This window comes from Salmo salar, chromosome ssa17, assembly GCF_905237065.1.
Source record: "Salmo salar chromosome ssa17, Ssal_v3.1, whole genome shotgun sequence".
Taxonomy (NCBI): domain Eukaryota; kingdom Metazoa; phylum Chordata; class Actinopteri; order Salmoniformes; family Salmonidae; genus Salmo; species Salmo salar.
The window spans coordinates 75493204-75516238 of NC_059458.1; the positions used below are offsets into that span (position 1 = coordinate 75493204).

The following is a 23035-nucleotide window of genomic DNA, read 5'->3' on the forward strand; positions in this document are numbered from 1 at the left end:
CTGAGGGCATAAGGAATTATATTTAGTTTTTCTGCCAAACTCTCATTCTAGCCTCTCATACTGAGCTAACTGTCACAGCAACAATGAATGAGTGGGCTTTACAATAGAAAGTTATGGAAACTGGGCTTTACAATAGAAAGTTATGGAAACAGGGCTTTACAATAGAAAGTTATGGAAACAGGGCTTTACAATAGAAAGTTATGGAAACAGGGCTTTACAATAGAAAGTTATGGAAACAGGGTTTTACAATAGAAAGTTATGGAAACAGGGTTTTACATGAGATAGTTATGGAAACAGGGCTTTACAATAGAGAGTTGTGGAAACAGGGATTTACAATAGAAAGTTATAGAAACAGGGCATTACAATAGAGCGTTGTGGAAACAGGGATTTACAATAGAAAGTTATAGAAACAGGGCATTACAATAGAGCGTTGTGGAAACAGGGATTTACAATAGAAAGTTATAGAAACAGGGCATTACAATAGAGATGTGGAACCAGGGGTTTACAATAGAGAGTGTGCGGTCGCTCGCTCTCTCATTCAAGTGCAACGGTGTGTGTGCCTGCTTGCCTGGCGTGTGTGAGTGTGTGTGTGTTGATCTGAAGCTAAACTAGTTGAATCAGACACTGTCAGTTTGAATCAAAGCAGCAGTTTTGATGTCATTGATACGTCAACACTCTGAGGGAGGGAGGGAGGGATAGAGAGAGTTTCAGAAATCAAAGCCAATAGACATTACCCTTGAAATGCTTTCCCCTGACATGATCATTATGAAAAGAGAAACCCTGGGAGGAATGAAAGGAGATGTTCTATGTTAGTCAGTCATATTCAATATGTTTGGCCGATGTGTCTTTGGTTTGATGTTCAATACAAGGCATTTTCAACCTGTAATTCAACATGTAATGCTGTGTATGGAAAATGGATACTAGTGAAAATCAACAGGTAACGAGAGTATGTAGACAGACACCATGTCCTACTGATGTACTGGTTAACGTCTACTACAGTTAACATATTATCAACTGTCACATGAACAACACCATCATACAGCCTGTTCACCTGGACTAACAGTAGACCACTAGTATAGCTGAGGATACGGCTTGTTTACCTTGACTAACAGTAGACCACTAGTATAGCTGAGGATATGACTTGTTTACCTTGACTAACAGTAGACCACTAGTATAGCTGAGGATATGACTTGTTTACCTTGACTAACAGTAGACCACTAGTATAGCTGAGGATATGACTTGTTTACCTTGACTAACAGTAGACCACTAGTATAGCTGAGGATACGGCTTGTTTACCTTGACTAACAGTAGACCACTAGTATAGCTGAGGATATGACTTGTTTACCTGGACTAACAGTAGACCACTAGTATAGCTGAGGTTGAGGATACGGCTTGTTTACCTTGACTAACAGTAGACCACTAGTATAGCTGAGGATATGACTTGTTTACCTGGACTAACAGTAGACCACTAGTATAGCTACTACAGTTAACATATTATCAACTGTCACATGAACAACACCATCATACAGCCTGTTTACCTGGACTAACAGTAGACCACTAGTATAGCTGAGGATATGACTTGTTTACCTTGACTAACAGTAGACCACTAGTATAGCTGAGGATATGACTTGTTTACCTTGACTAACAGTAGACCACTAGTATAGCTGAGGATATGACTTGTTTACCTTGACTAACAGTAGACCACTAGTATAGCTGAGGATATGACTTGTTTACCTTGACTAACAGTAGACCACTAGTATAGCTGAGGATATGACTTGTTTACCTTGACTAACAGTAGACCACTAGTATAGCTGAGGATATGACTTGTTTACCTTGACTAACAGTAGACCACTAGTATAGCTGAGGATATGACTTGTTTACCTTGACTAACAGTAGACCACTAGTATAGCTGAGGATATGACTTGTTTACCTTGACTAACAGTAGACCACTAGTATAGCTGAGGATATGACTTGTTTACCTTGACTAACAGTAGACCACTAGTATAGCTGAGGATATGACTTGTTTACCTTGACTAACAGTAGACCACTAGTATAGCTGAGGATATGACTTGTTTACCTTGACTAACAGTAGACCACTAGTACAGCTGAGGATATGACTTGTTTACCTGGACTAACAGTAGACCACTAGTACAACTGAGGATATGACTTGTTTACCTGGACTAACAGTAGACCACTAGTATAGCTGAGGATATGACTTGTTTACCTTGACTAACAGTAGACCACTAGTACAGCTGAGGATATGACTTGTTTACCTTGACTAACAGTAGACCACTAGTATAGCTGAGGATATGACTTGTTTACCTTGACTAACAGTAGACCACTAGTATAGCTGAGGATATGACTTGTTTACCTTGACTAACAGTAGACCACTAGTATAGCTGAGGATATGACTTGTTTACCTTGACTAACAGTAGACCACTAGTATAGCTGAGGATATGACTTGTTTACCTTGACTAACAGTAGACCACTAGTATAGCTGAGGATATGACTTGTTTACCTTGACTAACAGTAGACCACTAGTATAGCTGAGGATATGACTTGTTTACCTTGACTAACAGTAGACCACTAGTACAACTGAGGATACGGCTTGTTGACCTTGACTAACAGTAGACCACTAGTATAGCTGAGGATATGACTTGTTTACCTTGACTAACAGTAGACCACTAGTATAGCTGAGGATACGACTTGTTTACCTTGACTAACAGTAGACCACTAGTACAGCTGAGGATATGACTTGTTTACCTTGACTAACAGTAGACCACTAGTATAGCTGAGGATATGACTTGTTTACCTTGACTAACAGTAGACCACTAGTATAGCTGAGGATATGACTTGTTTACCTTGACTAACAGTAGACCACTAGTACAGCTGAGGATATGACTTGTTTACCTTGACTAACAGTAGACCACTAGTATAGCTGAGGATATGACTTGTTTACCTTGACTAACAGTAGACCACTAGTATAGCTGAGGATATGACTTGTTTACCTTGACTAACAGTAGACCACTAGTATAGCTGAGGATATGACTTGTTTACCTTGACTAACAGTAGACCACTAGTATAGCTGAGGATATGACTTGTTTACCTTGACTAACAGTAGACCACTAGTATAGCTGAGGATATGACTTGTTTACCTTGACTAACAGTAGACCACTAGTATAGCTGAGGATATGACTTGTTTACCTTGACTAACAGTAGACCACTAGTATAGCTGAGGATATGACTTGTTTACCTTGACTAACAGTAGACCACTAGTATAGCTGAGGATATGACTTGTTTACCTTGACTAACAGTAGACCACTAGTACAGCTGAGGATATGACTTGTTTACCTTGACTAACAGTAGACCACTAGTATAGCTGAGGATATGACTTGTTTACCTGGACTAACAGTAGACCACTAGTATAGCTGAGGATATGACTTGTTTACCTTGACTAACAGTAGACCACTAGTATAGCTGAGGATATGACTTGTTTACCTGGACTAACAGTAGACCACTAGTACAGCTGAGGATATGACTTGTTTACCTTGACTAACAGTAGACCACTAGTACAGCTGAGGATATGACTTGTTTACCTTGACTAACAGTAGACCACTAGTACAGCTGAGGATATGACTTGTTTACCTTGACTAACAGTAGACCACTAGTATAGCTGAGGTTGAGGATATGACTTGTTTACCTTGACTAACAGTAGACCACTAGTATAGCTGAGGATACGGCTTGTTTACCTGGACTAACAGTAGACCACTAGTATAGCTGAGGATACGGCTTGTTTACCTTGACTAACAGTAGACCACTAGTATAGCTGAGGATATGACTTGTTTACCTTGACTAACAGTAGACCACTAGTACAGCTGAGGATATGACTTGTTTACCTTGACTAACAGTCGACCACTAGTACAGCTGAGGATATGACTTGTTTACCTTGACTAACAGTAGACCACTAGTATAGCTGAGGATATGACTTGTTTACCTTGACTAACAGTAGACCACTAGTACAGCTGAGGATATGACTTGTTTACCTTGACTAACAGTAGACCACTAGTACAGCTGAGGATATGACTTGTTTACCTTGACTAACAGTAGACCAATAGTATAGCTGAGGTTGAGGATATGACTTGTTTACCTTGACTAACAGTAGACCACTAGTATAGCTGAGGTTGAGGATACGGCTTGTTTACCTTGACTAACAGTAGACCACTAGTATAGTTGAGGATATGACTTGTTTACCTTGACTAACAGTAGACCACTAGTATAGCTGAGGATATGACTTGTTTACCTTGACTAACAGTTCGACCACTAGTATAGCTGAGGATACGGCTTGTTTACCTTGACTAACAGTAGACCACTAGTATAGCTGAGGATATGGCTTGTTTACCTGGACTAACAGTAGACCACTAGTATAGCTGAGGATATGACTTGTTTACCTTGACTAACAGTAGACCACTAGTATAGCTGAGGTTGAGGATATGACTTGTTTACCTGGACTAACAGTAGACCACTAGTATAGCTGAGGATACGGCGTGTTTACCTGGACTAACAGTAGACCACTAGTATAGCTGAGGATATGGCTTGTTTACCTGGACTAACAGTAGACCACTAGTATAGCTGAGGATACGGCTTGTTTACCTGGACTAACAGTAGACCACTAGTATAGCTGAGGATACGGCTTGTTTACTTTGACTAACAGTAGACCACTAGTATAGTTGAGGATATGACTTGTTTACCTTGACTAACAGTAGACCACTAGTATAGCTGAGGATATGACTTGTTTACCTGGACTAACAGTAGACCACTAGTATAGCTGAGGATATGACTTGTTTACCTTGACTAAAAGTAGACCACTAGTATAGCTGAGGATATGACTTGTTTACCTTGACTAACAGTAGACCACTAGTATAGCTGAGGATACGGCTTGTTTACCTTGACTAACAGTAGACCACTAGTATAGTTGAGGATATGACTTGTTTACCTTGACTAACAGTAGACCACTAGTATAGCTGAGGATATGACTTGTTTACCTTGACTAACAGTCGACCACTAGTATAGCTGAGGATACGGCTTGTTTACCTTGACTAACAGTAGACCACTAGTATAGCTGAGGATATGACTTGTTTACCTTGACTAACAGTAGACCACTAGTACAGTTGAGGATATGACTTGTTTACCTTGACTAACAGTAGACCACTAGTATAGCTGAGGATATGGCTTGTTTACCTGGACTAACAGTAGACCACTAGTATAGCTGAGGATATGACTTGTTTACCTTGACTAACAGTAGACCACTAGTATAGCTGAGGTTGAGGATATGACTTGTTTACCTGGACTAACAGTAGACCACTAGTATAGCTGAGGATACGGCGTGTTTACCTGGACTAACAGTAGACCACTAGTATAGCTGAGGATATGACTTGTTTACCTTGACTAACAGTAGACCACTAGTATAGCTGAGGATATGAGTTGTTTACCTTGACTAACAGTAGACCACTAGTATAGCTGAGGATACGACTTGTTTACCTTGACTAACAGTCGACCACTAGTATAGCTGAGGATATGACTTGTTTACCTTGACTAACAGTAGACCACTAGTATAGCTGAGGATACGGCTTGTTTACCTTGACTAACAGTAGACCACTAGTATAGCTGAGGTTGAGGATACGGCTTGTTTACCTTGACTAACAGTAGACCACTAGTATAGCTGAGGATACGACTTGTTTACCTTGACTAACAGTAAACCACTAGTATAGCTGAGGATATGACTTGTTTACCTTGACTAACAGTAAACCACTAGTATAGCTGAGGATATGACTTGTTTACCTTGACTAACAGTAGACCACTAGTATAGCTGAGGTTGAGGATATGACTTGTTTACCTTGACTAACAGTAGACCACTAGTATAGCTGAGGATATGGCTTGTTTACCTGGACTAACAGTAGACCACTAGTATAGCTGAGGATATGACTTGTTTACCTTGACTAACAGTAGACCACTAGTATAGCTGAGGATATGACTTGTTTACCTTGACTAACAGTAGACCACTAGTATAGCTGAGGATATGACTTGTTTACCTTGACTAACAGTAGACCACTAGTATAGCTGAGGATATGACTTGTTTACCTTGACTAACAGTAGACCACTAGTATAGCTGAGGATATGACTTGTTTACCTTGACTAACAGTAGACCACTAGTACAGCTGAGGATATGACTTGTTTACCTGGACTAACAGTAGACCACTAGTACAACTGAGGATATGACTTGTTTACCTGGACTAACAGTAGACCACTAGTATAGCTGAGGATATGACTTGTTTACCTTGACTAACAGTAGACCACTAGTACAGCTGAGGATATGACTTGTTTACCTTGACTAACAGTAGACCACTAGTATAGCTGAGGATATGACTTGTTTACCTTGACTAACAGTAGACCACTAGTATAGCTGAGGATATGACTTGTTTACCTTGACTAACAGTAGACCACTAGTATAGCTGAGGATATGACTTGTTTACCTTGACTAACAGTAGACCACTAGTATAGCTGAGGATATGACTTGTTTACCTTGACTAACAGTAGACCACTAGTATAGCTGAGGATATGACTTGTTTACCTTGACTAACAGTAGACCACTAGTATAGCTGAGGATATGACTTGTTTACCTTGACTAACAGTAGACCACTAGTACAACTGAGGATACGGCTTGTTGACCTTGACTAACAGTAGACCACTAGTATAGCTGAGGATATGACTTGTTTACCTTGACTAACAGTAGACCACTAGTATAGCTGAGGATACGACTTGTTTACCTTGACTAACAGTAGACCACTAGTACAGCTGAGGATATGACTTGTTTACCTTGACTAACAGTAGACCACTAGTATAGCTGAGGATATGACTTGTTTACCTTGACTAACAGTAGACCACTAGTATAGCTGAGGATATGACTTGTTTACCTTGACTAACAGTAGACCACTAGTACAGCTGAGGATATGACTTGTTTACCTTGACTAACAGTAGACCACTAGTATAGCTGAGGATATGACTTGTTTACCTTGACTAACAGTAGACCACTAGTATAGCTGAGGATATGACTTGTTTACCTTGACTAACAGTAGACCACTAGTATAGCTGAGGATATGACTTGTTTACCTTGACTAACAGTAGACCACTAGTATAGCTGAGGATATGACTTGTTTACCTTGACTAACAGTAGACCACTAGTATAGCTGAGGATATGACTTGTTTACCTTGACTAACAGTAGACCACTAGTATAGCTGAGGATATGACTTGTTTACCTTGACTAACAGTAGACCACTAGTATAGCTGAGGATATGACTTGTTTACCTTGACTAACAGTAGACCACTAGTATAGCTGAGGATATGACTTGTTTACCTTGACTAACAGTAGACCACTAGTACAGCTGAGGATATGACTTGTTTACCTTGACTAACAGTAGACCACTAGTATAGCTGAGGATATGACTTGTTTACCTGGACTAACAGTAGACCACTAGTATAGCTGAGGATATGACTTGTTTACCTTGACTAACAGTAGACCACTAGTATAGCTGAGGATATGACTTGTTTACCTGGACTAACAGTAGACCACTAGTACAGCTGAGGATATGACTTGTTTACCTTGACTAACAGTAGACCACTAGTACAGCTGAGGATATGACTTGTTTACCTTGACTAACAGTAGACCACTAGTACAGCTGAGGATATGACTTGTTTACCTTGACTAACAGTAGACCACTAGTATAGCTGAGGTTGAGGATATGACTTGTTTACCTTGACTAACAGTAGACCACTAGTATAGCTGAGGATACGGCTTGTTTACCTGGACTAACAGTAGACCACTAGTATAGCTGAGGATACGGCTTGTTTACCTTGACTAACAGTAGACCACTAGTATAGCTGAGGATATGACTTGTTTACCTTGACTAACAGTAGACCACTAGTACAGCTGAGGATATGACTTGTTTACCTTGACTAACAGTCGACCACTAGTACAGCTGAGGATATGACTTGTTTACCTTGACTAACAGTAGACCACTAGTATAGCTGAGGATATGACTTGTTTACCTTGACTAACAGTAGACCACTAGTACAGCTGAGGATATGACTTGTTTACCTTGACTAACAGTAGACCACTAGTACAGCTGAGGATATGACTTGTTTACCTTGACTAACAGTAGACCAATAGTATAGCTGAGGTTGAGGATATGACTTGTTTACCTTGACTAACAGTAGACCACTAGTATAGCTGAGGTTGAGGATACGGCTTGTTTACCTTGACTAACAGTAGACCACTAGTATAGTTGAGGATATGACTTGTTTACCTTGACTAACAGTAGACCACTAGTATAGCTGAGGATATGACTTGTTTACCTTGACTAACAGTCGACCACTAGTATAGCTGAGGATACGGCTTGTTTACCTTGACTAACAGTAGACCACTAGTATAGCTGAGGATATGGCTTGTTTACCTGGACTAACAGTAGACCACTAGTATAGCTGAGGATATGACTTGTTTACCTTGACTAACAGTAGACCACTAGTATAGCTGAGGTTGAGGATATGACTTGTTTACCTGGACTAACAGTAGACCACTAGTATAGCTGAGGATACGGCGTGTTTACCTGGACTAACAGTAGACCACTAGTATAGCTGAGGATATGACTTGTTTACCTTGACTAACAGTAGACCACTAGTATAGCTGAGGATATGGCTTGTTTACCTGGACTAACAGTCGACCACTAGTACAGCTGAGGATATGGCTTGTTTACCTTGACTAACAGTAGACCACTAGTATAGCTGAGGATATGACTTGTTTACCTTGACTAACAGTAGACCACTAGTATAGCTGAGGATATGACTTGTTTACCTTGACTAACAGTAGACCACTAGTATAGCTGAGGATACGGCTTGTTTACCTTGACTAACAGTAGACCACTAGTATAGCTGAGGATATGGCTTGTTTACCTGGACTAACAGTAGACCACTAGTATAGCTGAGGATATGACTTGTTTACCTTGACTAACAGTAGACCACTAGTATAGCTGAGGATATGACATGTTTACCTTGACTAACAGTAGACCACTAGTATAGCTGAGGATATGACTTGTTTACCTTGACTAACAGTAGACCACTAGTATAGCTGAGGATATGTTATGTTTACCTGGACTAACAGTAGACCACTAGTATAGCTGAGGATATGACATGTTTACCTGGACTAACATTAGACCACTAGTATAGCTGAGGATACGGCTTGTTTACCTGGACTAACAGTAGACCACTATTATAGCTGAGGTTTAGGATATGACTTGTTTACCTTGACTAACAGTAGACCACTAGTACAGCTGAGGATATGACTTGTTTACCTTGACTAACAGTAGACCACTAGTATAGCTGAGGATATGACTTGTTTACCTGGACTAACTGTAGACCACTAGTATAGCTGAGGATATGACTTGTTTACCTTGACTAACAGTAGACCACTAGTATAGCTGAGGATATGACTTGTTTACCTTGACTAACAGTAGACCACTAGTACAGCTGAGGATATGACTTGTTTACCTTGACTAACAGTCGACCACTAGTACAGCTGAGGATATGACATGTTTACCTGGACTAACAGTAGACCACTAGTATAGCTGAGGATACGACTTGTTTACCTTGACTAACAGTAGACCACTAGTATAGCTGAGGATACGACTTGTTTACCTTGACTAACAGTAGACCACTAGTATAGCTGAGGATATGACTTGTTTACCTGGACTAACAGTAGACCACTAGTATAGCTGAGGATACGACTTGTTTACCTTGACTAACAGTAGACCACTAGTATAGCTGAGGATACGACTTGTTTACCTTGACTAACAGTAGACCACTAGTATAGCTGAGGATATGACTTGTTTACCTGGACTAACAGTAGACCACTAGTATAGCTGAGGATACGGCTTGTTTACCTTGACTAACAGTAGACCACTAGTATAGCTGAGGATATGACTTGTTTACCTTGACTAACAGTAGACCACTAGTATAGCTGAGGATATGACTTGTTTACCTTGACTAACAGTAGACCACTAGTACAGCTGAGGATATGACTTGTTTACCTTGACTAACAGTCGACCACTAGTACAGCTGAGGATATGACTTGTTTACCTTGACTAACAGTAGACCACTAGTACAGCTGAGGATATGACTTGTTTACCTTGACTAACAGTAGACCACTAGTATAGCTGAGGTTGAGGATATGACTTGTTTACCTTGACTAACAGTAGACCACTAGTATAGCTGAGGATATGACTTTTTTACCTTGACTAACAGTAAACCACTAGTATAGCTGAGGTTGAGGATATGACTTGTTTACCTTGACTAACAGTAGACCACTAGTATAGCTGAGGATATGACTTGTTTACCTGGACTAACAGTAGACCACTAGTATAGCTGAGGATACGGCTTGTTTACCTTGACTAACAGTAGACCACTAGTATAGCTGAGGATATGGCTTGTTTACCTGGACTAACAGTAGACCACTAGTATAGCTGAGGATACGGCTTGTTTACCTGGACTAACAGTAGACCACTAGTATAGCTGAGGATACGGCTTGTTTACTTTGACTAACAGTAGACCACTAGTATAGTTGAGGATATGACTTGTTTACCTTGACTAACAGTAGACCACTAGTATAGCTGAGGATATGACTTGTTTACCTGGACTAACAGTAGACCACTAGTATAGCTGAGGATATGACTTGTTTACCTTGACTAAAAGTAGACCACTAGTATAGCTGAGGATATGACTTGTTTACCTTGACTAACAGTAGACCACTAGTATAGCTGAGGATACGGCTTGTTTACCTTGACTAACAGTAGACCACTAGTATAGTTGAGGATATGACTTGTTTACCTTGACTAACAGTAGACCACTAGTATAGCTGAGGATATGACTTGTTTACCTTGACTAACAGTCGACCACTAGTATAGCTGAGGATACGGCTTGTTTACCTTGACTAACAGTAGACCACTAGTATAGCTGAGGATATGACTTGTTTACCTTGACTAACAGTAGACCACTAGTACAGTTGAGGATATGACTTGTTTACCTTGACTAACAGTAGACCACTAGTATAGCTGAGGATATGGCTTGTTTACCTGGACTAACAGTAGACCACTAGTATAGCTGAGGATATGACTTGTTTACCTTGACTAACAGTAGACCACTAGTATAGCTGAGGTTGAGGATATGACTTGTTTACCTGGACTAACAGTAGACCACTAGTATAGCTGAGGATACGGCGTGTTTACCTGGACTAACAGTAGACCACTAGTATAGCTGAGGATATGACTTGTTTACCTTGACTAACAGTAGACCACTAGTATAGCTGAGGATATGAGTTGTTTACCTTGACTAACAGTAGACCACTAGTATAGCTGAGGATACGACTTGTTTACCTTGACTAACAGTCGACCACTAGTATAGCTGAGGATATGACTTGTTTACCTTGACTAACAGTAGACCACTAGTATAGCTGAGGATACGGCTTGTTTACCTTGACTAACAGTAGACCACTAGTATAGCTGAGGTTGAGGATACGGCTTGTTTACCTTGACTAACAGTAGACCACTAGTATAGCTGAGGATACGACTTGTTTACCTTGACTAACAGTAAACCACTAGTATAGCTGAGGATATGACTTGTTTACCTTGACTAACAGTAAACCACTAGTATAGCTGAGGATATGACTTGTTTACCTTGACTAACAGTAGACCACTAGTATAGCTGAGGTTGAGGATATGACTTGTTTACCTTGACTAACAGTAGACCACTAGTATAGCTGAGGATATGGCTTGTTTACCTGGACTAACAGTAGACCACTAGTATAGCTGAGGATATGACTTGTTTACCTTGACTAACAGTAGACCACTAGTATAGCTGAGGATATGACTTGTTTACCTTGACTAACAGTAGACCACTAGTACAGCTGAGGATATGACTTGTTTACCTTGACTAACAGTAGACCACTAGTATAGCTGAGGATATGACTTGTTTACCTTGACTAACAGTAGACCACTAGTATAGCTGAGGATATGACTTGTTTACCTTGACTAACAGTAGACCACTAGTATAGCTGAGGATATGACTTGTTTACCTTGACTAACAGTAGACCACTAGTATAGCTGAGGATATGACTTGTTTACCTTGACTAACAGTAGACCACTAGTATAGCTGAGGATATGACTTGTTTACCTTGACTAACAGTAGACCACTAGTATAGCTGAGGATATGACTTGTTTACCTTGACTAACAGTAGACCACTAGTATAGCTGAGGATATGACTTGTTTACCTTGACTAACAGTAGACCACTAGTATAGCTGAGGATATGACTTGTTTACCTTGACTAACAGTAGACCACTAGTACAGCTGAGGATATGACTTGTTTACCTTGACTAACAGTAGACCACTAGTATAGCTGAGGATATGACTTGTTTACCTGGACTAACAGTAGACCACTAGTATAGCTGAGGATATGACTTGTTTACCTTGACTAACAGTAGACCACTAGTATAGCTGAGGATATGACTTGTTTACCTGGACTAACAGTAGACCACTAGTACAGCTGAGGATATGACTTGTTTACCTTGACTAACAGTAGACCACTAGTACAGCTGAGGATATGACTTGTTTACCTTGACTAACAGTAGACCACTAGTACAGCTGAGGATATGACTTGTTTACCTTGACTAACAGTAGACCACTAGTATAGCTGAGGTTGAGGATATGACTTGTTTACCTTGACTAACAGTAGACCACTAGTATAGCTGAGGATACGGCTTGTTTACCTGGACTAACAGTAGACCACTAGTATAGCTGAGGATACGGCTTGTTTACCTTGACTAACAGTAGACCACTAGTATAGCTGAGGATATGACTTGTTTACCTTGACTAACAGTAGACCACTAGTACAGCTGAGGATATGACTTGTTTACCTTGACTAACAGTCGACCACTAGTACAGCTGAGGATATGACTTGTTTACCTTGACTAACAGTAGACCACTAGTATAGCTGAGGATATGACTTGTTTACCTTGACTAACAGTAGACCACTAGTACAGCTGAGGATATGACTTGTTTACCTTGACTAACAGTAGACCACTAGTACAGCTGAGGATATGACTTGTTTACCTTGACTAACAGTAGACCAATAGTATAGCTGAGGTTGAGGATATGACTTGTTTACCTTGACTAACAGTAGACCACTAGTATAGCTGAGGTTGAGGATACGGCTTGTTTACCTTGACTAACAGTAGACCACTAGTATAGTTGAGGATATGACTTGTTTACCTTGACTAACAGTAGACCACTAGTATAGCTGAGGATATGACTTGTTTACCTTGACTAACAGTCGACCACTAGTATAGCTGAGGATACGGCTTGTTTACCTTGACTAACAGTAGACCACTAGTATAGCTGAGGATATGGCTTGTTTACCTGGACTAACAGTAGACCACTAGTATAGCTGAGGATATGACTTGTTTACCTTGACTAACAGTAGACCACTAGTATAGCTGAGGTTGAGGATATGACTTGTTTACCTGGACTAACAGTAGACCACTAGTATAGCTGAGGATACGGCGTGTTTACCTGGACTAACAGTAGACCACTAGTATAGCTGAGGATATGACTTGTTTACCTTGACTAACAGTAGACCACTAGTATAGCTGAGGATATGGCTTGTTTACCTGGACTAACAGTCGACCACTAGTACAGCTGAGGATATGGCTTGTTTACCTTGACTAACAGTAGACCACTAGTATAGCTGAGGATATGACATGTTTACCTTGACTAACAGTAGACCACTAGTATAGCTGAGGATATGACTTGTTTACCTTGACTAACAGTAGACCACTAGTATAGCTGAGGATACGGCTTGTTTACCTTGACTAACAGTAGACCACTAGTATAGCTGAGGATATGGCTTGTTTACCTGGACTAACAGTAGACCACTAGTATAGCTGAGGATATGACTTGTTTACCTTGACTAACAGTAGACCACTAGTATAGCTGAGGATATGACATGTTTACCTTGACTAACAGTAGACCACTAGTATAGCTGAGGATATGACTTGTTTACCTTGACTAACAGTAGACCACTAGTATAGCTGAGGATATGAAATGTTTACCTGGACTAACAGTAGACCACTAGTATAGCTGAGGATATGACATGTTTACCTGGACTAACATTAGACCACTAGTATAGCTGAGGATACGGCTTGTTTACCTGGACTAACAGTAGACCACTAGTATAGCTGAGGTTTAGGATATGACTTGTTTACCTTGACTAACAGTAGACCACTAGTACAGCTGAGGATATGACTTGTTTACCTTGACTAACAGTAGACCACTAGTATAGCTGAGGATATGACTTGTTTACCTGGACTAACAGTAGACCACTAGTATAGCTGAGGATATGACTTGTTTACCTTGACTAACAGTAGACCACTAGTATAGCTGAGGATATGACTTGTTTACCTTGACTAACAGTAGACCACTAGTACAGCTGAGGATATGACTTGTTTACCTTGACTAACAGTCGACCACTAGTACAGCTGAGGATATGACTTGTTTACCTGGACTAACAGTAGACCACTAGTATAGCTGAGGATACGACTTGTTTACCTTGACTAACAGTAGACCACTAGTATAGCTGAGGATACGACTTGTTTACCTTGACTAACAGTAGACCACTAGTATAGCTGAGGATATGACTTGTTTACCTGGACTAACAGTAGACCACTAGTATAGCTGAGGATACGACTTGTTTACCTTGACTAACAGTAGACCACTAGTATAGCTGAGGATACGACTTGTTTACCTTGACTAACAGTAGACCACTAGTATAGCTGAGGATATGACTTGTTTACCTTGACTAACAGTAGACCACTAGTACAGCTGAGGATATGACTTGTTTACCTTGACTAACAGTCGACCACTAGTACAGCTGAGGATATGACTTGTTTACCTTGACTAACAGTAGACCACTAGTATAGCTGAGGATATGACTTGTTTACCTTGACTAACAGTAGACCACTAGTACAGCTGAGGATATGACTTGTTTACCTTGACTAACAGTCGACCACTAGTACAGCTGAGGATATGACTTGTTTACCTTGACTAACAGTAGACCACTAGTACAGCTGAGGATATGACTTGTTTACCTTGACTAACAGTAGACCACTAGTATAGCTGAGGTTGAGGATATGACTTGTTTACCTTGACTAACAGTAGACCACTAGTATAGCTGAGGATATGACTTGTTTACCTTGACTAACAGTAAACCACTAGTATAGCTGAGGTTGAGGATATGACTTGTTTACCTTGACTAACAGTAGACCACTAGTATAGCTGAGGATATGACTTGTTTACCTGGACTAACAGTAGACCACTAGTATAGCTGAGGATACGGCTTGTTTACCTTGACTAACAGTAGACCACTAGTATAGCTGAGGATATGGCTTGTTTACCTGGACTAACAGTAGACCACTAGTATAGCTGAGGATACGGCTTGTTTACCTGGACTAACAGTAGACCACTAGTATAGCTGAGGATACGGCTTGTTTACTTTGACTAACAGTAGACCACTAGTATAGTTGAGGATATGACTTGTTTACCTTGACTAACAGTAGACCACTAGTATAGCTGAGGATATGACTTGTTTACCTGGACTAACAGTAGACCACTAGTATAGCTGAGGATATGACTTGTTTACCTTGACTAAAAGTAGACCACTAGTATAGCTGAGGATACGACTTGTTTACCTTGACTAACAGTAGACCACTAGTATAGCTGAGGATACGGCTTGTTTACCTTGACTAACAGTAGACCACTAGTATAGTTGAGGATATGACTTGTTTACCTTGACTAACAGTAGACCACTAGTATAGCTGAGGATATGACTTGTTTACCTTGACTAACAGTCGACCACTAGTATAGCTGAGGATACGGCTTGTTTACCTTGACTAACAGTAGACCACTAGTATAGCTGAGGATATGACTTGTTTACCTTGACTAACAGTAGACCACTAGTACAGTTGAGGATATGACTTGTTTACCTTGACTAACAGTAGACCACTAGTATAGCTGAGGATATGGCTTGTTTACCTGGACTAACAGTAGACCACTAGTATAGCTGAGGATATGACTTGTTTACCTTGACTAACAGTAGACCACTAGTATAGCTGAGGTTGAGGATATGACTTGTTTACCTGGACTAACAGTAGACCACTAGTATAGCTGAGGATACGGCGTGTTTACCTGGACTAACAGTAGACCACTAGTATAGCTGAGGATATGACTTGTTTACCTTGACTAACAGTAGACCACTAGTATAGCTGAGGATATGAGTTGTTTACCTTGACTAACAGTAGACCACTAGTATAGCTGAGGATACGACTTGTTTACCTTGACTAACAGTCGACCACTAGTATAGCTGAGGATATGACTTGTTTACCTTGACTAACAGTAGACCACTAGTATAGCTGAGGATACGGCTTGTTTACCTTGACTAACAGTAGACCACTAGTATAGCTGAGGTTGAGGATACGGCTTGTTTACCTTGACTAACAGTAGACCACTAGTATAGCTGAGGATATGACTTGTTTACCTTGACTAACAGTAAACCACTAGTATAGCTGAGGATATGACTTGTTTACCTTGACTAACAGTAGACCACTAGTATAGCTGAGGTTGAGGATATGACTTGTTTACCTTGACTAACAGTAGACCACTAGTATAGCTGAGGATATGGCTTGTTTACCTGGACTAACAGTAGACCACTAGTATAGCTGAGGATATGACTTGTTTACCTTGACTAACAGTAGACCACTAGTATAGCTGAGGATATGACTTGTTTACCTTGACTAACAGTAGACCACTAGTATAGCTGAGGATCTGACTTGTTTACCTTGACTAACAGTAGACCACTAGTATAGCTGAGGATACGGCTTGTTTACCTTGACTAACAGTAGACCACTAGTATAGTTGAGGATATGACTTGTTTACCTTGACTAACAGTAGACCACTAGTATAGCTGAGGATATGACTTGTTTACCTTGACTAACAGTCGACCACTAGTATAGCTGAGGATACGGCTTGTTTACCTTGACTAACAGTAGACCACTAGTATAGCTGAGGATATGACTTGTTTACCTTGACTAACAGTAGACCACTAGTACAGTTGAGGATATGACTTGTTTACCTTGACTAACAGTAGACCACTAGTATAGCTGAGGATATGGCTTGTTTACCTTGACTAACAGTAGACCACTAGTATAGCTGAGGATATGACTTGTTTACCTTGACTAACAGTAAACCACTAGTATAGCTGAGGATATGACTTGTTTACCTTGACTAACAGTAGACCACTAGTATAGCTGAGGTTGAGGATATGACTTGTTTACCTTGACTAACAGTAGACCACTAGTATAGCTGAGGATATGGCTTGTTTACCTGGACTAACAGTAGACCACTAGTATAGCTGAGGATATGACTTGTTTACCTTGACTAACAGTAGACCACTAGTATAGCTGAGGATATGACTTGTTTACCTTGACTAACAGTAGACCACTAGTATAGCTGAGGTTGAGGATATGACTTGTTTACCTTGACTAACAGTAGACCACTAGTATAGCTGAGGAGATGACTTGTTTACCTGGACTAACAATAGACCACTAGTATAGCTGAGGTTGAGGATATGACTTGTTTACCTGGACTAACAGTAGACCACTAGTATAGCTGAGGATATGACTTGTTGACCTTGACTAACAGTAGACCACTAGTATAGCTGAGGATATGACTTGTTTACCTTGACTAACAGTAGACCACTAGTATAGCTGAGGATATGACATGTTTACCTGGACTAACAGTAGACCACTAGTATAGCTGAGGATATGACATGTTTACCTGGACTAACATTAGACCACTAGTATAGCTGAGGATACGGCTTGTTTACCTGGACTAACAGTAGACCACTAGTATAGCTGAGGTTGAGGATACGGCTTGTTTACCTTGACTAACAGTAGACCACTAGTATAGCTGAGGATACGACTTGTTTACCTTGACTAACAGTAGACCACTAGTATAGCTGAGGATATGACTTGTTTACCTGGACTAACAGTAGACCACTAGTATAGCTGAGGTTTAGGATATGACTTGTTTACCTTGACTAACAGTAGACCACTAGTACAGCTGAGGATATGACTTGTTTACCTTGACTAACAGTAGACCACTAGTATAGCTGAGGATATGACTTGTTTACCTGGACTAACAGTAGACCACTAGTATAGCTGAGGATATGACTTGTTTACCTTGACTAACAGTAGACCACTAGTATAGCTGAGGATATGACTTGTTTACCTTGACTAACAGTAGACCACTAGTACAGCTGAGGATATGACTTGTTTACCTTGACTAACAGTCGACCACTAGTACAGCTGAGGATATGACTTGTTTACCTGGACTAACAGTAGACCACTAGTATAGCTGAGGATACGACTTGTTTACCTTGACTAACAGTAGACCACTAGTATAGCTGAGGATACGACTTGTTTACCTTGACTAACAGTAGACCACTAGTATAGCTGAGGATATGACTTGTTTACCTGGACTAACAGTAGACCACTAGTATAGCTGAGGATACGGCTTGTTTACCTTGACTAACAGTAGACCACTAGTATAGCTGAGGATATGACTTGTTTACCTTGACTAACAGTAGACCACTAGTATAGCTGAGGATATGACTTGTTTACCTTGACTAACAGTAGACCACTAGTACAGCTGAGGATATGACTTGTTTACCTTGACTAACAGTCGACCACTAGTACAGCTGAGGATATGACTTGTTTACCTTGACTAACAGTAGACCACTAGTACAGCTGAGGATATGACTTGTTTACCTTGACTAACAGTAGACCACTAGTATAGCTGAGGTTGAGGATATGACTTGTTTACCTTGACTAACAGTAGACCACTAGTATAGCTGAGGATATGACTTGTTTACCTTGACTAACAGTAGACCACTAGTATAGCTGAGGTTGAGGATATGACTTGTTTACCTTGACTAACAGTAGACCACTAGTATAGCTGAGGATATGACTTGTTTACCTGGACTAACAGTAGACCACTAGTATAGCTGAGGATACGGCTTGTTTACCTTGACTAACAGTAGACCACTAGTATAGCTGAGGATATGGCTTGTTTACCTGGACTAACAGTAGACCACTAGTATAGCTGAGGATACGGCTTGTTTACCTGGACTAACAGTAGACCACTAGTATAGCTGAGGATACGGCTTGTTTACTTTGACTAACAGTAGACCACTAGTATAGTTGAGGATATGACTTGTTTACCTTGACTAACAGTAGACCACTAGTATAGCTGAGGATATGACTTGTTTACCTGGACTAACAGTAGACTACTAGTATAGCTGAGGATATGACTTGTTTACCTTGACTAACAGTAGACCACTAGTATAGCTGAGGATATGACTTGTTTACCTTGACTAACAGTAGACCACTAGTATAGCTGAGGATACGACTTGTTTACCTTGACTAACAGTAAACCACTAGTATAGCTGAGGATATGACTTGTTTACCTTGACTAACAGTAAACCACTAGTATAGCTGAGGATATGACTTGTTTACCTTGACTAACAGTAGACCACTAGTATAGCTGAGGTTGAGGATATGACTTGTTTACCTTGACTAACAGTAGACCACTAGTATAGCTGAGGATATGGCTTGTTTACCTTGACTAACAGTAGACCACTAGTATAGCTGAGGATATGACTTGTTTACCTTGACTAACAGTAAACCACTAGTATAGCTGAGGATATGACTTGTTTACCTTGACTAACAGTAGACCACTAGTATAGCTGAGGTTGAGGATATGACTTGTTTACCTTGACTAACAGTAGACCACTAGTATAGCTGAGGATATGGCTTGTTTACCTGGACTAACAGTAGACCACTAGTATAGCTGAGGATATGACTTGTTTACCTTGACTAACAGTAGACCACTAGTATAGCTGAGGATATGACTTGTTTACCTTGACTAACAGTAGACCACTAGTATAGCTGAGGTTGAGGATATGACTTGTTTACCTTGACTAACAGTAGACCACTAGTATAGCTGAGGAGATGACTTGTTTACCTGGACTAACAATAGACCACTAGTATAGCTGAGGTTGAGGATATGACTTGTTTACCTGGACTAACAGTAGACCACTAGTATAGCTGAGGATATGACTTGTTTACCTTGACTAACAGTAGACCACTAGTATAGCTGAGGATATGACATGTTTACCTGGACTAACAGTAGACCACTAGTATAGCTGAGGATATGACATGTTTACCTGGACTAACATTAGACCACTAGTATAGCTGAGGATACGGCTTGTTTACCTGGACTAACAGTAGACCACTAGTATAGCTGAGGTTGAGGATACGGCTTGTTTACCTTGACTAACAGTAGACCACTAGTATAGCTGAGGATACGACTTGTTTACCTTGACTAACAGTAGACCACTAGTATAGCTGAGGATATGACTTGTTTACCTGGACTAACAGTAGACCACTAGTATAGCTGAGGATATGACTTGTTTACCTGGACTAACAGTAGACCACTAGTATAGCTGAGGATACGACTTGTTTACCTTGACTAACAGTAGACCACTAGTATAGCTGAGGATACGACTTGTTTACCTTGACTAACAGTAGACCACTAGTATAGCTGAGGATATGACTTGTTTACCTGGACTAACAGTAGACCACTAGTATAGCTGAGGATACGGCTTGTTTACCTTGACTAACAGTAGACCACTAGTATAGCTGAGGATATGACTTGTTTACCTTGACTAACAGTAGACCACTAGTATAGCTGAGGATATGACTTGTTTACCTTGACTAACAGTAGACCACTAGTACAGCTGAGGATATGACTTGTTTACCTTGACTAACAGTCGACCACTAGTACAGCTGAGGATATGACTTGTTTACCTTGACTAACAGTAGACCACTAGTACAGCTGAGGATATGACTTGTTTACCTTGACTAACAGTAGACCACTAGTATAGCTGAGGTTGAGGATATGACTTGTTTACCTTGACTAACAGTAGACCACTAGTATAGCTGAGGTTGAGGATATGACTTGTTTACCTTGACTAACAGTAGACCACTAGTATAGCTGAGGATATGACTTGTTTACCTGGACTAACAGTAGACCACTAGTATAGCTGAGGATACGGCTTGTTTACCTTGACTAACAGTAGACCACTAGTATAGCTGAGGATATGGCTTGTTTACCTGGACTAACAGTAGACCACTAGTATAGCTGAGGATACGGCTTGTTTACCTGGACTAACAGTAGACCACTAGTATAGCTGAGGATACGGCTTGTTTACTTTGACTAACAGTAGACCACTAGTATAGTTGAGGATATGACTTGTTTACCTTGACTAACAGTAGACCACTAGTATAGCTGAGGATATGACTTGTTTACCTGGACTAACAGTAGACTACTAGTATAGCTGAGGATATGACTTGTTTACCTTGACTAACAGTAGACCACTAGTATAGCTGAGGATATGACTTGTTTACCTTGACTAACAGTAGACCACTAGTATAGCTGAGGATACGGCTTGTTTACCTTGACTAACAGTAGACCACTAGTATAGTTGAGGATATGACTTGTTTACCTTGACTAACAGTAGACCACTAGTATAGCTGAGGATATGACTTGTTTACCTTGACTAACAGTCGACCACTAGTATAGCTGAGGATACGGCTTGTTTACCTTGACTAACAGTAGACCACTAGTATAGCTGAGGATATGACTTGTTTACCTTGACTAACAGTAGACCACTAGTACAGTTGAGGATATGACTTGTTTACCTTGACTAACAGTAGACCACTAGTATAGCTGAGGATATGGCTTGTTTACCTGGACTAACAGTAGACCACTAGTATAGCTGAGGATATGACTTGTTTACCTTGACTAACAGTAGACCACTAGTATAGCTGAGGTTGAGGATATGACTTGTTTACCTGGACTAACAGTAGACCACTAGTATAGCTGAGGATACGGCGTGTTTACCTGGACTAACAGTAGACCACTAGTATAGCTGAGGATATGACTTGTTTACCTTGACTAACAGTAGACCACTAGTATAGCTGAGGATATGACTTGTTTACCTTGACTAACAGTAGACCACTAGTATAGCTGAGGATATGACTTGTTTACCTTGACTAACAGTAGACCACTAGTATAGCTGAGGATACGACTTGTTTACCTTGACTAACAGTTGACCACTAGTATAGCTGAGGATATGACTTGTTTACCTTGACTAACAGTAGACCACTAGTATAGCTGAGGATACGGCTTGTTTACCTTGACTAACAGTAGACCACTAGTATAGCTGAGGTTGAGGATACGGCTTGTTTACCTTGACTAACAGTAGACCACTAGTATAGCTGAGGATATGACTTGTTTACCTTGACTAACAGTAGACCACTAGTATAGCTGAGGATACGACTTGTTTACCTTGACTAACAGTAAACCACTAGTATAGCTGAGGATATGACTTGTTTACCTTGACTAACAGTAAACCACTAGTATAGCTGAGGATATGACTTGTTTACCTTGACTAACAGTAGACCACTAGTATAGCTGAGGTTGAGGATATGACTTGTTTACCTTGACTAACAGTAGACCACTAGTATAGCTGAGGATATGGCTTGTTTACCTGGACTAACAGTAGACCACTAGTATAGCTGAGGATATGACTTGTTTACCTTGACTAACAGTAGACCACTAGTATAGCTGAGGATATGACTTGTTTACCTTGACTAACAGTAGACCACTAGTATAGCTGAGGTTGAGGATATGACTTGTTTACCTTGACTAACAGTAGACCACTAGTATAGCTGAGGTTGAGGATATGACTTGTTTACCTT

General features: G+C 40.3%; 1 long non-coding RNA gene across 1 annotated transcript in view; it reads left to right on the forward strand.

Annotated features, from left to right (window-relative positions):
* Positions 1-23035, forward strand: part of LOC123728275 (uncharacterized) — a 64611-nt gene that overhangs the window by 581 nt on the left and 40995 nt on the right. The window lies entirely within an intron of this gene.